Here is a 5,855-nt window from a genome sequence, read left to right as displayed (position 1 = left end):
AACCTCACTCTGCCCCAACAACATGAGTACACACACACACACACACACACACACACACACAGACACAGGTTCTCACTAGTCCTGGATGGCCAAAGTAGACCAGGTTGGCTTTTAAAGCATAAGACTTTTTAATCTCTTAACATTGTTTTACTTATTTATTTATCTATCTATCTATTTATTTATTTATTTATTTTTGAGACCAGGTCTTACTGTGAGGAACTCTCTACATAGATCAGGCTGGGTTCAAATTCATAGACATCCATCTACCTCTGAGTCCCAAGTACTGGGATTAAAAGCATATGCTGCTGGGCAGTGGTGGTGCACGCCTTTAATCCCAGCACTTGGGAGGCAGAAGACAGTCTCTGAGTTCGAGGCTAGCCTGGTCTACAGAGTGAGTTCCAGGACAGCCAGGGATACACAGAGAAACCCTGTCTCAAAATATAAATAAATAAATAAATAAATAAATAAATAAATAAATAAAAGCATGTGCTACTACTACATTGGAAGTATGTAATAGACTTGCTGCTATATCTTGTTCTAGTGGTATCTGCTGATGATTTCGGGATAGACTATTATATCATAATCAAATAATGACAACTTTGTTCCTTTTGTACAAATTATTTTCTTCTTCCTTTCCTTCAATTTTTCCTTTTATATCTACCTCTATTTATCATTTTTGTACAGGGACACACACATGCCAGAGAACATGTTGGAGGTCAGTGAACAGAGAAAATAAATTGCAAAACAAAAGCCTCCTAAGCTGGTCTAATATGTCCCCACAGACTCTGAAGGAATATAGGTGGAGGTGTCAGAGTTGAGTGGGAATTTATTAACATGGAATGGAATGATTCATCTATGACTCAGATCCCACCTCTTGGCAAGAGCACATCTAAAGCCTCTCTTGACACTATGCTTCAGTGGATGTTTTGAAGCCTGAACACGGGCAACACATGAACACAGCTTCCAGCAATTGTGCAGCTATGTAGAAAGTAAGACTCAAAGGCATCCTGTCAACTGTGTATAGTAACATGAGCCTACAACCCCAGGACTCAGGAAGCTCAAGAACAGACATTACAAGTTCAAAGCTAACTTCAGCTACCATTTCTCTAGAACCAACTAAAAGGACATACTTTCTACTGTGCATTGTCCACTCTCCATTGCTATCTTTCCCCAAGCCTATTTTATTTATTTAAATGCAAGACTGGGGTTTAATTTTTTTTTTTTTAAAGATTTCTTTATTTATTACACTGTAGCTATCTTCAGACACTCCAGAAGAGGGTGTCAGATCTCATTACAGATGGTTGTGAGCCACCATGTGGTTGCTAGGAATTGAACTCAGGACCTTCAGAAGAGCAGTCAGGTGCTCTTAACCGCTGAGCCATCTCACCAGCCCAAGACTGGGGTTTAAATGTTCATGTTCGACAAAGGATTTCTCACTGACACACACAAATTTCTGTTGCTTTAAACTACATATGTATTCCTTTGAAAAGGTTTGTTTTGTTGGTTTTTTTTTTCTTTTTTGGTTTTTTGAGTCACCACTACCCAGCTCTTTGAAAAGGTTTTAAAAAATATTTTTTCTAAACTTGTGGGACTCTAAGAAACAGGAAAGAACAACAATTAAAAGAATAAAAAGAAGCTGGGCGGTGGTGATGCACGCCTTTAATCCCAGCACTTGGGAGGCAGAGGCAGGTGGATTTCTGAGTTCGAGGCCAGCCTAGTCTACAGAGTGATTTCCAGGACAGCCGGGGCTATACAGAGAAACCCTGTCTCAAAAAAAAAAAAAAAAAAAAAAAAAAAAAAAAAAGAAAAAAGAAAAAAGAAAAAAAGAAAAGAAAAATAAGTTTAAGAAAGGGTTATGAGGGTTATGGTACATGTCTTTAACTCCAGCACTTGGGATGCAGAGAAAGTGTATCTCTGTGAGTTCAAGAATAGCATGGTCTATCTATGTAGTAAGACTTTGTCTGGCCGAGCGGTGGTGGTGCACGCCTTTCATCCCAGCACTTGGGAGGCAGAGACAGGCGGATCTCTGAATTCGAGGCTAGCCTGGTCTACAGAGTGAGTTCCAGGACAGCCAGGGATACACAGAAAAACCCTGTCTTGAAAAAAAAAAAAGACTTTGTCTGAATAATAATAATTTTAAAAGTATCAACATGCTGAGGTTCTGAGTTGTTCTGTAGTTGGTGCCTCCTGACCCCGCCTTGTCTGTGCATGTGTCTGTGTGTCTGTTTTTCATTTCCTTATCCCCACAGCCAGGTTTCCAAGACCAAGCTGTGCAGAATGTGGAGCTTTGCCTTAGAGGGTGACAGCACAGCTTGATTCCCCAGAAAACTAAGCATGGTGCTTCATGCCTGTAATTCAAACACTTCAGCAGTAGAGGCAAAAAGATCAGGAGTCCAAGTTCATGGTAGTAATGGTCAGTTAGAAGAGCTGGAGGCCAGGCTGGAAACCTGGAAACCCAGTCTGAGGGGGAAAATAGAGAGACAGACAGTACTCATGTCTGGGTATAATGGTACATGTCTTTAATGTTTGGATCCTAGAGGCTGAAGCAGGGGAGGATTATGAATTGGGATGAGTCCCTGTCTCAAAAACAAGAGACAAGTTGGGCAGTGGTGGTGGCGCACGCCTTTAGTCCCAACACTTGGGAGGCAGGACAGGCGGATTTCTGAGTTCGAGACCAGCCTGATCTACAGAGTGAGTTCCAGGGCTACTCAGAGAAACCCTGTCTCGAAAAATCAAACAAAACAAAACAAAACAAAACAAAAAAACAAGAAACAGGAGAGAGGAAACAGGGCTATGAGGAGGAAGAGAAGAGGAAGAAATGGAGGAGGAGGGCCTCTGAGGAACAAAGGAGTCATTGCTTGTAGCAGGGTGGCAGGATGGAGGAGGAGGCATCTGAGCTGGCTCTGGACTCTGAGACATGACAGTTCTGTGAGTATTTCATGGGCAAAACAGTTCAAGGGGAGGAGAATGTAAATGGATAAATGTACAGAAATGGGAAAGTCTGATTTGGAGAATTCAATAGCTAGAATCTTTGGTTACAAAGATCACATTACTTAAGATGACTGATTTATTCCAAGGCTATGTGGGGAAAAAAAAAAAAAAAAGAATGCCAGTCATCTAGATTAAGGCTTTGAATGGTATTAAATTCAGTCTGGGTTCTGAGAGGCTATACTAGATCTCAGCAACCTAGAAAATCAGCTATGCTGTCTAGATGTTTTTCTGGGCCCTGTCTATAAATAATGGTCCTGCTTAATTTCCTTCTATGTTTCTGAATACCGAAGACTCCTGTTTGCCTTGGGTTTCTGCTGTGTCATATCTCTAGTCAGAGCCTTTTTTCTCTGTGTACCTTCCAGCTTCTGACAAATGCTTGGCCTTGGCCTCTCTCATCAGAATCACAGAAGACTAACTATGCATGGTGGTACATGCCTGAACTGAACTTTGGGTCTCAGGAAAGCCTGGAAAGAGCTCTACCCTGGAGCTATATTCCTATCTGAAGAATGATTTTTTTGTTGTTGTTGTTTTCTCGAGACAGGGTTTCTCTATATAGCCCTGGCTGTCCTGGAACTCACTCTGTAGACCAGGCTGGCCTTAAACTCAGAAATCCTCCTGCCTCTGCCTCCCAAGTTCTGGGATTAAAGGCCTGCACCACCAAGCCCGGCAAGAATGAGTTCTTGAGGGTCATTTCTTTCTGGAATGCTAGGAGAGAGCTCTACCCTGGAGTTATATTCTTATCTAAGGAATGATTTCTTCAAGGCCATTTCCCTTGGGAATGCTAGGTGAGAGCTCTATCCTGGAGCCATATTCTTATCTGAGGATTTCTGGAGGGTCATTTCCCTCAGGAATGTTAGGAGTTCTACCCTGGAGCTATATTCCTATCTGAGGAAAGATTTCTCAGTGGTCATTTCCTTCCATGTATGGTCTCACTGCCCAGGACAGGTACAAGTTTCTAAATAGAATTTTTTTTTTTTTTTTGAGACAGGGTTTCTCTGTGTAGCCCTGGCTGTCATGGAACTCACTCTGTAGACCAGGCTGGCCTCGAACTCAGAAATCCACCTGCCTCTGCCTCCCAAGTGCAGGGATTAAAGGCATGTGCCACCGCTGCCCAGCCTAAATACAAATTTTTTCAAAGGATCTAGTAGCCGGGCAGGGTGGCAGCACCCGCCCTGATACAGAGCAAGTTCCAAGACAGCTAGGGCTACACAGAGAAACCCTGTCTTGAAAAATAAAGGGGGCTGGTGAGATGACTCAGCAGATAAGAGCACTGACTAATCTTCCCGAGGTCCTGAGTTCAAATCCCAGCAACCACATGGTGGGTCACAACCACCTGTAATGAGATCTGACGCCCTCTTCTGGTGCTCTCTGAAGACAGCTACAGTGTCCTTACATATAATAATAAATAAATCATTAAAAAAAAAAAGAAAGAAAACCAAACAAAACAAAATAAAAGATCTTGTTACATATCTATTTTCAGCATTATCTGTTTTCTCTTTATGGAATCAGTGATCTGATTAATAAGGACTTGGAGTTCATTTTCACAGGTAGGAAGAGTTTGAAAAGAGACATTTCCATCATTTCATCCCAGACAGCCATGCCAGACTCAACTACCATTCCTCCCAGCACTTAGGAAGAAGAGCTAGAAGGATCTAGAGTTCAAGGTTGGGCTGGAGGGATAGCTCAGTGAGGAAGAGTAGTTTTTCTCTAAAAAACAAAAACAAATAAACAAACAAAACCAAACAAACTAGAGTTAGGTTCCCAGCACCCAAATACTGGCTAACAACCAACTGTAATTCCAGTTCCAAGGGCTCTGTGCCCTTTTCTGACCTCCAAGGGCTCCTGTACATATGTGGTACATATACTTCACTTAGGCATACAAACACAAGATAAAATAAGTATATTTTTAAAGAGTTCAAGGTGATCTCCAGGTACATAGCAAATTCAAGGCCAGTCTGGGCTACTTAAGTATGATCTTGCCTCATCAAACAAAACCAAACTGACAAGCAAATAAATGAAAAATAACTCACTGCACAGCCATATTCTCTTCAATATAAAAGACAGTAATATTTCTTTATAAGTAAAGCATTCTAAAGCACTAACTACATCATTCTAAGTACTCACAAATATGATCTCATTTAGCTCTCACAAGAACTTACGTAGTGTGATTTTCTCCATTTTTTTTCAAATGGAAAAACTGAGACAGTTAAGACACCTGTTCAAAGACACATAGCTAACTTGTTGTGAGGGTTCATTCCTTTGATACCAGTACTTGAAAGAAAGAGGCACTCTAGGTTTCTCGACAGCCTGATCTATACAGTCAGTCCCCTCATAGCCAGAGACCCACACACACCCCCATCTAAAGAAAAAAAAGAAAGAAAAAGAAAAAGAGGAAAGGGAGGTTTTTCATATTTAATCCTATTTGAATTTCATCTTGGAAATCAAGTTTCTATTTTTTATTGCAGTTCTTAAAATTGCCCTTTTATAATTCTTAATTATTATTATTACTATTTTTCTTATTTTAGTTAGTATCTCAATAATGTAACTCACACTGGCTCTGATTCTCCTGCTTCTTGCCTTCTGAATGATGGTGAGACTATACATCCTGATTCTTTTGGTTTTGGTTTTGGTTTTTGAGACAGTGTCTCACTCTGTAGCCCAGAATGTGTAGCTTCAACCTCGTGGGAAGTCTCCTGCCTAGGCCTTCCAGATTACAGTAAAATTTAAAATTAAATAAACAAATTGTGGTTGTGTATGTGCTTTGATATTGTTCATTGCATTTTGTAATAAATTTAGGTGAACCACTCTGTTTGGCCCTAGGCACGTTTCTTTGGTTTTTGACTGTTTTGTTTTTGCTTTTTATT

The sequence above is a fragment of the Mastomys coucha genome, unplaced genomic scaffold, assembly GCF_008632895.1.
Source record: "Mastomys coucha isolate ucsf_1 unplaced genomic scaffold, UCSF_Mcou_1 pScaffold21, whole genome shotgun sequence".
NCBI classification, from domain to species: domain Eukaryota; kingdom Metazoa; phylum Chordata; class Mammalia; order Rodentia; family Muridae; genus Mastomys; species Mastomys coucha.
This window is presented reverse-complemented; position numbering follows the sequence as displayed.